The following is a 12,079-nucleotide window of genomic DNA, read 5'->3' as shown; positions in this document are numbered from 1 at the left end:
ATTCAGGGGAATCATTTTCAAATTTCCAGCCAAAGGAAAATGTTTATATTTTATGAAGGTTATCTTCATAACAAAGGAGCTAGAAATGTATTTATAAACACAGCTGAAAAAAATGAGTTTAGCAGTGATTTCAAATCTGAAAAATTGGCTGTGGGTTTCACTGAATGTCTGGCATCACTAAGATTAGCACTGCTCTGTTTTAAAGTAATTCAAAAAGCTCTTCCGTCATTTAATTTTTTAGAATTATATCAATAATGTGTGGTTTATTTGTACCTTGAAAATCTAGTTTTAAGGTGTGTTTTAAAGTGTTAAATATGAGTGAAGAGAACAGAATGAGGGTATCTGTTGCAAAAGAAACAAAGGAATTTTAGTCTTTTTCAAGTAAAATTCTGTATGCAAGTACATTATATATTTAGATTTATTCAACAGTTGATAGAGAGAGGGAATACACTATTTTGCCCCTTTTGCCATTTTCAGTTGGACATTTTTTTTAATGTTCAGAATAACCATAATACATACCCTATAGTATATATATAACAAGCCTTCAAATTTCAGAAAATTCAAATTATCAATGAAAAATAGAGTGGAAATTATTTTTGGAGCAAATGTTATAGTATTTACCAACTCTTTCGTGTACAGGCAGTTCTCAACTTTTTAACGTTCAATTTAAGATGAACAGCACTTATGACATTTTATGAATTGACACCCTGCTTCATCTTACAACATTAGGTTCAACTTTAGAACACTGGAAACCACAATGGAGTGGAATCCAAGTTATGATTAACAATGTAATTTTTGGGAATCAATTGTTTCATAAGTCCAAGAATTACCTGTATGTTCATGTATATAATGTATATCTAAAAATGGCAAAGTATTTAAAATTTTTGCATGCATGCACACAGGCATGCAAACACAGATAGCACGTTGTGTAACACAGGACTCCACTTCACAACAACATCCTCACTCCACGTATTTTAAGACCATACTATTTTTAATTCCGGCAAATCAAAAAGAATGCTTACATCTTGGGGGGGAAAGTGTAAAATGTCTAAAAATGTATTAGGCAAATGTCACCCTTAATTATTATGTATAGTGATATCAGTATTTTGTGTTTGAAACTGGCAAACACATGGGTTATTCAGGAAGCCCTGTCTTCTTCATTCTCTGAGGAAAAAGGGATCTTCCGAAAGAGGGGGATTTTCCGAAATTTGGCCCAGTGTATATGGGCCAAATTTCGGAAAAGCCTCTTCAGAAAAAAAAAATCGGAAAAAAGTACGCAAAATGTGAAATAATAATAATAATAAAAAAAGGTGTAGTGTAGACCTAGCCCAAGTGTAGCAGTGCTCAAAAGAATGTCTGGTAACTTTAAGCTTCTGGGTGATTTTAACCTTTATAGAACCGGGTTTGTTTTCTTAACTGTCTTCCCTGTTGATATCATACACGTTTGGAGAAGGAGCTGTCTTTTCATTCTGTGTTTGTACAATGCCCTGTGCAACAGTGTCCTGGCCCATGACTGGAATACTCAGATGTCACAATAATACTCTGTCTACATGGAACACTGCAATGTGACTGTACATTAATACCTTCCTGAGGATCAGCATTTTCTGTTTCTGAAAATCCAATCCAATCATAGAATTGTAGGGCTAAGAGAGACCTCAAGAGATCATCTAATCTAGTTCCCTGCACTCACAGAGGTTGTAAGTATTATGTAGACCACCCTTGACAGGAGCTTATCTAACCTGTTCTTAAAAATCAATAATGATGGAGATTCCACAACCTCTCTAGGCAATGTATTCCAGTATTTAACCATCCTGATAGGAAATGTTTCTGTGTCCAACCCAAGCCGCCCTTCCTACAGTTTAAGGTATCTGCTTCTTGTATTATTTTCAGATGTTAAGGAGAACAATTTTCTCCCTCATACTTATAACAATCTTTGAAAACGATTATTATGTCCCTGCTCTATCTTCTCTTCTGCAGACTAAACAAATCCAGCTTCTTCAATCTTCCCTAATAGGTCATGTTTTATAGAGCTTTAATTATTTTTGTTGCTGTTATATGGACTTTTTCCAACTTGTTCACATCTTTCCTGATATGTGGTGCCAAGAACAAGAAACAATACTTCAGCTGAGGCATGAATCAGCACAGAATAGAGCACAGAATAAGTGGAATTACTTCTGTCTTGCTTAGAACACTCTTGACGGTAAGGTAGCAATCATTTTTCATTATTTTTTAAATAAGGGAAACAACTCTGGGTTGAAATCTGATACTGCAATTTTGTTTTTTCAATAGTATTGAGGAATCAACTGCCTCTGTCTAGTAGAACCTAAGAAAAATAGACAAGGCATTAGAATACTTTTGTGTCTTTTACAGAACACAAGGCACTCACCAATACTATATCTATTTGGTGGGGAAATGTTGCAGAACATGGACTAAAAAATGTGTACTATCTCCCTCATCAAAACGACATTTAGTTAAATCCCAATTAACATGATACCAATAACGTGAATTTTGGATCACCTGATATGTTTTTCTCTCTCCAAATAATCTTAAAATAACCCAAACAACTATATCTGAAAATCAGATTATCTAAAGATTTCACACAATTCATATGTGGCAATTCTGTACCTGCCAATGATAATATTCTTAATGTTGTTCCTTCAAATAATAAAACTAATACTTTTTACTTAGTATATATTTGCAAGAGTTTGGGTGTCAGTTTGTCTGTCCATCTATCTGTAATTCTATTTATTCAAGATCTCCTTCTAAGTAGTAAGAGCTAGGACCACTAAATTTGGTCTGCAGCTTCCTCTTATGATATCTTAAAGCAACATAAAGGTTTGGTTGTGCCAGGACAATGGGATTTGCCTAGAATATGGCTATTTCTCATAAAATGCAAAAGGCGGGGTCTGCTAGCATGCACAGATATATGGCAGAATGACCACAGGGGAGCAGGCACACTGGTAAGAGATGTCTGGCTGGTGGCAGGGTTCTGGATGTTGCCAGCTACTATCAACTGGCAAGGTTCCTGTGTTGGTTAGCTGGAAGCTGGGCAACTGCCCCCCTCCTCCCATATGCTAGCCTGCTCCAGGGATCAAGCATCCAGGCAGCATGTCCCCAAATGCCTTGACTAGGCCCCAAGATTAGCCATGGGGATCTGCCAGGTGGACACCATGCCCCTGCCAGTGACTCACACATTCCAACCCCTTGCCCTGACTCCTACTCCCTCCACACCTATAGCCCCTTGCCTTGAGTCCCTCCTTAATGTCCTGAGTGATGCTGGGTAAATGTGAAAGTTTACTATATATCTGAGAGAGTTGTCTCTGTGTCTGTATGTTTGTTCAAGAAATCCTTCTAAACTGTTACAGCTAGGACCACCACATTTGGTATACAGCTTCCTTTTATATCATGGCTTAAAACAAGACAAGGGTTTAGTGTGCCAGGAAAATAGGATGTGCTTGAAATGAAATTGCGTCTCATAAAAATCTTTGTGAAAAGTGACAGAAACCGAGGAAAATGATGGGCTGGCTGGTGGCATGCAATCCCTTCTCCCCCATGTCCAGGGCTACCCCAACCCCAATCCCCCCCATCCCTAACTGTCCTTGATGAGGGCAGAGAGAGTGGCACAAGCTCCATCTCCCTAATTTGTTCAGGAACATTGCTATTCCTCTTTTACCTCTTTCTCAGGGAGCAAGGGGACAGTACACAATTTGCTTCATTCCTCACTCTAGCTAAGGAGCATAGGAGGCAGATAAATCGGGACTTAGCTGGGGGGGGTCATGCACCTCTCCCCTGGCTGTGGCCACAGGAGGTGCAGCAGCCATAGAGAGGTGCTTCTCATGTGGCTTCAAGCCGTTGTGGTGAAAGAGGACTGGTGTCAGCCTGCAGACTAAATCCCTCATCCCCAGCTGCAACCCAGAATAATGATTTAAATGAAACATGTACATTTTTATTTTATTTTCCATAAAACAACATTTAATTGAGTTAGTAGGAGAAGTAGATGTGGGGGACAACCTTGGCAGCAATGATCATGAGAAGTTCAGGCTCCTGTTTAGAATCCTGAACAGAGGAAGAAAGGAGAGAAGTATAATTCAGACCCTGGCTTCAGAAAAGCAGACTTGGAGCCCCTCATGAAACTGATGGGCAAGATCCGCTGGAACGCTAATATGAAGGGGAAAGAAATCCAGGAGATCTGGCTGTGTTTTAAAGAAGCCGTATTGAAGGTGTGGGAACCTGATACACAGTAAGAAAAGCAAATATGGTAGGCAACCAGGTAGGCTTAATAGTGCAAAGTTTTGTGAGCTGAAACACAAGAAGGAAGCTTAAAAGAAGTGGAAACTTGGACAGATAACTACGAAGAATGTAAAAATATTGACCAGCATGCAGGGTGTAATCAGGAAGGCCAAAGCACAATTGGAATTGCACATAGCAAGGGATGTGAAGGATAACAAGAAAGGTTTCTACTGGCATATTTACAATAGAAAGGTGGTCAGGGAAGGTGTAGGATGTTTACTGAACAGGGAAGGCAACCAAGTTATAGATGATGTGGGAAAAGCTGAAATACTCAATGCTTTTTTGTCTCTGTCTTCATGGACAAGGTCAGCAGCCTGAGCAGCACAATATGGGGAGAAGGTGGCAGCCCTCAGTGGAGAAAAAACAGGTTAAGAATTTGTGATGGATAGGAGAAGTACTGGCCAGCATTCGGTGAAAGGGTTAAACTCAGGTAGCTTACAAGAGTGTTGGCAGGGGGGCCAGAAGAACTAATGAAGATACAATGCTGAAAACTGAATTGGATGTAGCTACCTGGTCTGCATTTTTCACTCTGGAGAGCTTTTCTTTTAAGCAGTGCCTATAGAGACAAAGTATTTTAGGTCTTTGTGGGCTCCCACCTTTTGCACTCAGAGTGCCAGAGTGGGGAATAGCTCTGACAGAGCTATTTAGAAAAGTTGGACATGCACAAATCCATGGGTCTAAATCTAACGCATCTGAGGATGCTGAGGGAGTTGGCTGAGGTGATTGCAGATCCACTGACCTTTAACTTTGAAAATGCATGGCATTTGGAGAGGTCCCAGAAAGTTGGAAAAAGGCAAAAGTCATACCCATCTTTTTAAAAATGGAAGAAGGAAGATCCAGGGAACTCCAGAAAGTCTCACCCCAGTCCCTGGAAATATCAGGCAGGTGATCCTCAAAGAATCAATTTTGAAGCACTTCGAAGAGAGGAAAGTGATCAGGAATAGTCAACTTGGGTTCACGAAGGCCAAATCATACCTAACCAACCTGATTGCCTTCTAGGATGAGGTAACTAGCTCTGTGGATATGGGGAAGGTGGTTGACATGATATACCCTGACTTTAGCAAAGCTTTCAATACTGTCTCCCACAGTATTCTTGTCAGCAAGTTAAAGAACTATGGGTTGTATAAATGGACTGTAAGGTAGATAGAAAGATGGCTAAATCATCGGGCTCAACGGGTAGTGATCAACAGCTCAATGTCTGGCAGGTGGTTGGTATGAAGCAGAGTGCCCCAAAGGTCAGTTCTGGGACTGGTTTTGTTCAACAACTTTATTCATGATCTGTATGAGGAGATGGATTGTACCCTGAGCAAGTTCACATATAACACTAAGTTAGGGGAATAGGCAGATATGCAGGAGAGCTGGGATAGGATCCAAAATGACCTAGACAAATTAGAGGATTGGGCCAAAAGAAATGTGATGAAGTTCAACAAGGACAAATGCAGAGTCCTGCACTTAGGATGGAAGAATCCCAAACACTGTTAAAAATGATTAGGAGGCTTGAGTACATGACTTAAGAGGAGAGGCTGGGATGATTTAACTGGGATTAGTTATTCTTAGAGGCTGTGTCTAGACTGCATTTTTCTGCTGCCGCTTTTTTCCGGCTCAGGGCTTTGCCGGAAAAAAGTACCAGTCTAGACAGGGATCTTTCAGAAAATAAAGCCTCTTAAAAAAAGGAATAAGGGATCTTTCGGAAAAGGCTTTATTTTCTGAAAGATCCCCGTCTAGACTGGCACTTTTTTCCAGCAAAGCCCCGAGCCAGAAAAAAGCGGCAGCCATGTTTATGCAAATGAAGCAGGGGGGATTTAAATTCCCGTTTCATTTGCAATTGCGATGTGTCTAATTTGCATCCCCTTTACGGAAAAGGGATGCAGTCTAGACACAGCTTTAGGGATTGATTCAATGATCTTCTGATGTGTCTTCCAACCCTATGATTCTATGATTTATGGACCTGAGTAATGCTGGGTAAATAATCTAGTGCACAATAACCTCGTATGTATAGGTTTACCTGAAAGGTAAGGTTTACTATATTGACTTTAAATGCATGTAAGTGCTTGTTCAAGCTGACATCTTTAGTAGGGGCAGACAGAACCTAGCAGTATGATTTCCAGTCCCTTCTCTATTGTCAATAGGCAGAGGTTCCCCTATGTTTCATTTGCATTAAGTTTAATACAACTAAAGTTGTTACACTTATGTATTAATCTTTTGTTTGGCATAGTTATATCTGCTGTTACAAAATCTGAACTACAAACATGAAATTCAGAAGTATAGAGCCAGCTTGTTAATTTAGGGTCAGTTTGGATGACAGATTCTTAGATGATGTAAGCAGACTGATGTGCCTTAAAGAAGCAGAGAATGTGTGCATATTGTTCATACATGAATTAAAGATGGCATTGTGAGTATCACAACAGAAAACCCCACATGGCTGACATGACCTTTATTCTGATGTCAGTTGGATTACCATTATGGGCTGTATTGATAAGTTACCTTCTGATCACTTCTGTAAAAGGCCACGGGCTAAGATTGGAACTTTCTCAAATTGAATTCATATCAGATTCCTAGATAATGCTAATGGGGCAAAGGTTTTACTTTTTTCCTTTAATTTTGGATTTCAGGTGTTCTTCTGTGATGCATGAATGGCAAATGTAGGATGAAAGATGTGGGGTCAATGTTGGGTCTTTCCATTTAGGGTGTTTTTATTATCACTATCCATTTTTATGACAGATATTGTAATCTGGTTCAGCCAGGAATATAGCTTCGAGCTCAGCATCAAGAATAACTCTCAATACAGTTTTAGTAGTAGTATAAACAAACCCCAAACAAAACACACTTTTTTCTAAAGTAGAAAAAATTTAGTTGAAAATTGAGCAGTTAGAATGCTGTTTGTGCTGAATATCCCCCAAAGCACAGGGCAAAGGGGCATGGGTGATGTAGCAGATATTAAATTGGAAGTTTTAGGTCCCTGAAAGTGGTGATGTAATAGAATTCTGTATGGTTCAGTGCTAGTATCATAGAATCATAAGGTTGGAAGAGACCTCAGGAGGTCATTCAGTGTGTAATAGTGTGTGTGTTAATTTAAAACTCATCTTGGTTTTTTTTAGTGTGAATAAGGATGGTAGAATCTGACTGCATGTTAAGAGGCTTTTGTCTCATCCCCTCTATATTATACAGTTTCTACACTTTTCAGTTGCTCTTGTCATTTCCCATTTCTCCTCAGTACAGTTTCTCATAATCTAAACTCAAAGTATTATTCCAAAATAGTATTAAAAAAATTTCTTCTTCCATATTGTTTAATGACACTGGAGTATAGTTATTTCATGTTAATACTTAGAGCATGATCTTGACTGCATTCTAGCCCATTTTGTGCTGTTCTGGTGGTGCAAGAGGGCTGGAAATCTGATAAGACAGTCAGTGATTTGTCCAGCAAAGATGGTAAGACACTAGCAAACTCAGCTCTACATCATTTGAACCACACTGTTTCCCTTTTGCTAGCTCAGCCTCTGAGTGCAAGTGGCTGTGGAGCCTTGCCACTCTCTTCAAACCCTCCCTGTCTACCTACTTGGCAGGGAGAGGAGTGTGTCTGCATACTATACACAAAATCCAAACAAATCACTCTTTTTTCTATAGTAGAAAAAATGTAGTTGAAAATTGAGCAATTAGAATGCTGTTAGTGCTGAATATCCCCAAAAGAACACTGCTTTCCTCTGTTCCCTCACATCGAGAAGACTCATGGTCCAGAGAGGCCCAAGAGGGATGTACATGCTAGGGATACGTCTCTTATTTCCCAGCCAAATTATGGTGGCTCTGATTTGCTGAGGTGCTGATAAAAAGTTTCTCTAAATCCCTTTGCTTCCCTAAGCTCCACAGTTGGTCTCAAAGGGGCAACATTTCTTTTGTAATTAAAATCTAAAAAGATTCCATCTGAGTATTGCATTACCCAATTTTCTGGCAGAACATAGTAATTCCTTTGATGAGTCTACTAATTTGTCACTTTATATTCGATAAGAGTAATATACTGTAATCATCAGTTATTTTGACTCTAGATGCTTTACTAACACAGACTACTGAGTAAAGAATCGTTCATTGTTTTAAAAATACATGATCTATTTAAAACCTGTTGTTTCCAGATCAAACACCTTTTCTAAACATGGTGATGTTAGCAATGTCAGCTCACATTTAAAAAATGTATCTCAAAGAATCAGTTTCAATAGTCTTCTAAAATGTTTCAAAATATGTGTAAATAGGGTTGGTGTTAGACTTCAAAGTGAGGAGACTTCAATAATTGATATATTAATGCTGACATTAAGATAAAACAGGACCTTAAAGATTGTACAATACAGGATTAGTTTTTCTGTGCATTAGGCCATCACATGCTATAGCTAGGCTACATCTACACTAGCATGATTTTGCGCAAAAACTCTTTTGCAGAAGAGTTCTTGTGCAAAAACTCTTCCAGAAGAGAGTGTCTACACTGGCATGTGCCTTTGCACAAGAGATGTGCTTTTGCACAAGTGCATCCATGTCAGTGTAGACGCTCTCTTGTGCAAGAAAACTCTGATGGCCATTTTAACCATAGGGCTTTCTTGCGCAAAAAATTCATGTTGCCTGTCTACACTGGCCTCTTGCGCAAGAACAGTTGCTCAACAGGGCTTATTCGTAAGTGGGAGCATCATAGTTCTTGCACAAGAAGCACTGATTTCATACATTAGAACGTCAGTGTTCTTGCATAAGAACTCACAGACAGTGTAGACAGGCAGCCGCTTTTGCAGAAGATGACACCAATGTAGACACAGCCTAGGTGTAATCTGTGTCAGTTAAAACATTTCTGTACTTCAGGCTATTTTGGGATTATCTATATAAATAAACTGTCTAAATTGTGAAAAGGGTGACCACATAGCAAGTGGGAAAAATTGAGACAGAAGATGTGCGGATAATAGGTGCCTATATAAGAAAAAGCCCCGAATATCAGGACTGTCCCTATAAGAACTGGGACATCTGGCCACCCTAACTGTGAAACAGCACAGTTGGTGATAAAGCAAAATTGTATAAAAGTAGTTTGAATATTGAATTATTTTGAGCTGAAATAGCAAAATAAAATTTTAATTCTTCGAGAGAAGTCTACAGTTTTTGCTTGAAATAATGTGACAATTTACAATGGATCACTGCTACTATTGCATGGAAATGTGTGAGACTCTTCAGCATGTAAATAAACAAAACAGTGTGGTTGCAAAGAAAAAATATGTTTTTAATTTAATAAATGACTAAGTGCAGTATGAGCAAACTGTATTTAAACAACAGAAAAGGTATAGTACAAAATATTGTGGTAAAAATCAACTGCATAAGCACAAGGGGATTAATTCAGAGACATACACACTGCACCTGCCAATGTCAGATAGTGCTCTGGTAATAAAGAAAGAAGTATTCATTCCTGGGGGACGATAAGGAAAAGCAGTGTTTTTATTTCAGTGCTTCAAGAGAGTCAGTTTTAGCTTTTTGTTAAACAACAGTGCCTTTGTGGATGATATAGCAGAAGTACTTTTTGCTAACACATCTCACTGCTGCACTGTCCATATCTCCTTCCTTGCGGTGTTGCCTCACACTTTTGAAGTGACATATCCCCACTCCGGTGTTAAAAGGAACTTCACAGTGCTTTCCAACATCACAACCTCCCCCAAGGCAAAATTTCCTGAACACTAGTTCATTCAAGAAAAGGGCATAGAAAAGTCCTGCTATTAGCTCAGCATGTTTATTGTAAGCTTCACTGTGCCATCCATAACATCCATTAAAATAAATCGTCATACTGCAATGAAGGAATGTTGCTAATATATCAAAAACAAGAGATGATATTATTGCTATTTAAATGTGAAAATATTTGTTATGTCTCCAGAGAAGCCACTGGAAGTGGTAATCTGACTCAAGTGGGATGGATTACTAACAAGAATGACGGCAGAGAAAACAATGACATTTCCAAAAGGCATAATGATGGAAGCTCAGTATAGCAAACCATAGACTGCTTAGATAAACTCAGGGCTAAAAAGAATTTATATGGGAAATAGAAAGTCAAAAGGTATGCAGTCAGAATTACATATCCTGCATGGGAGAAGAAACAGAAGCAGACACAACAGAAAACACTGTTTACTAATGTAGCTACAAGCTACATCGAGAATAAGACATATCTACAATGAAATTTTTTACTGAGGAAATCAGTGAGAGTGATAGAAGCTAGAAGAATTAATGTAGTAACCCTAGGTAATAGCAACAAAGAAAAGATTACTAGGATCAGCTGTGTAAGAATACTTTCACAACTTAAAAAAGAGACCGAATTTAGCTAAAATTTACTTGAAGAATCTTGAATCTAATGCCAAGCAGACTTACACCCCAAAATTCTGGAGGATACATATGTACTGAAATAATGATCATAAACCAATATCAATACAAACTGAGGAGACATAGAGATGTCTCAGAACATGGAAGTGTTTCAAACTGATACCACTTTTGTTTTTACCCTTAAAACTTCACATCCATCCTTTGCAAAATAATGAAGCAAATAGGGAACAAAAGCATTATGGAGCTAAATATCTTGCCAGATGAAGGGAATGTAGCATATGTCTGTGTTTCAGAAAAATCACTTCATACAGTATCACAGGAGAGGAAAGCCAACACAAAATGTCTTCGACAGAAACACAATTAAAATGGATAAAAAATTGGCTATCTAACCACATACAAAGAGTAATTATAATTTGTAGTCCATCTAGTTGGGAAGAGATTTCTAGTAGGGTAGAGGGACTGGAATTTATTCCCATTTTTTAATTTCTTTATAAAAGACCCAGAAGTCAAAGTAGAGAATACAATACATAAGTCTGTAGATTCTACTAATTAGGGACTGGTGATCAAAGCTGGATGTGGCATTGAAAAATGCAAAAGCATTTTGGATCTATAAGAACAAATTAATAAAAATGAGATTTGTTACTAATATAAAGAAAGATTATACATTTGTGACAAAATAACACTAAGTATAAAATAATTCTGTGCATCTATATAAAATGTAAAGAAAGATTTATTGTTGTTATTCTTAGTAGACAGAGGAAATCACAATTAGAAAATAAAATCCAATATAATACTAGGTTGGGGTGTATAAATCATATTATTTCTTCAAGGTGAAGAGAGGCAGTAATCTTGCTTTATTCATCCTTAATACATTAGTATTTGCAATAGTGAGTATAATTCTGGTCAATTCAATATGAAAAGGATAATATATTGAAGGCACTAGCACAATGACAAAGTTAGGAGAAAACATCACAAAGTATGAGGGTGGACTGGGAACATCATATATATATATATATGTATATATATATATATATATATATATATATAGAGAGAGAGAGAGAGAGAGAGAGAGAGAGGTCAAGAAAAAAATATGATAATTATCTACAAATAACTTGAGTGTCCACAATAAAGGGAAGTTAATACATGAAGGCAAACCTGGAAGTAATACTATGAGATAGCTTACAAGGGAAACAATTAAACTTAACATGAAAAGAAAGATTTTTAGAAGACTTATAACACAGAATAGATTGTTAAGGTCAGCTAATGATGTTTCAATTTTAAAATATAGGCAGGTGAGGACAAAACACTTGAAGAAATGCAGAAAAGAAAATCCTGCATATAGCAGGCTTGATCATTTATATGCTCTTGTTAATAGAAGTGACAACGAAGTAAAATAAAGCCTATCATGTATTATTTGTTTTTAACCAGTCCATGCTTGCATATTTCCAGATGATCCTTGCTTTTG

At 37.8% G+C, this 12,079-nt stretch overlaps 1 protein-coding gene and 1 long non-coding RNA gene across 9 annotated transcripts in view; one reads left to right on the top strand and one right to left on the bottom strand.

Moving 5' to 3' along the window:
- The window catches only part of GABRB2 (gamma-aminobutyric acid type A receptor subunit beta2), a 395,901-nt gene that overhangs the window by 14,592 nt on the left and 369,230 nt on the right, over positions 1-12,079 (bottom strand). The window lies entirely within an intron of this gene.
- LOC112543729 (uncharacterized) lies at positions 1,602-12,008 on the top strand. Of its 2 annotated transcripts, XR_003086946.2 has the most exons (4): positions 1,602-1,697; positions 1,786-1,864; positions 2,105-2,200; positions 11,903-12,008. It is a non-coding gene; the product is annotated as an uncharacterized LOC112543729 (long non-coding RNA). The 2 variants fall into 2 exon arrangements; XR_012896303.1 differs by having other exon boundaries at positions 1,664-1,864.

Source organism: Pelodiscus sinensis, chromosome 17 (assembly GCF_049634645.1).
Source record: "Pelodiscus sinensis isolate JC-2024 chromosome 17, ASM4963464v1, whole genome shotgun sequence".
Taxonomy (NCBI): domain Eukaryota; kingdom Metazoa; phylum Chordata; order Testudines; family Trionychidae; genus Pelodiscus; species Pelodiscus sinensis.
Note: the sequence above shows the minus strand (reverse complement) of the source record. Positions and strands in the feature narration are given on the sequence as shown.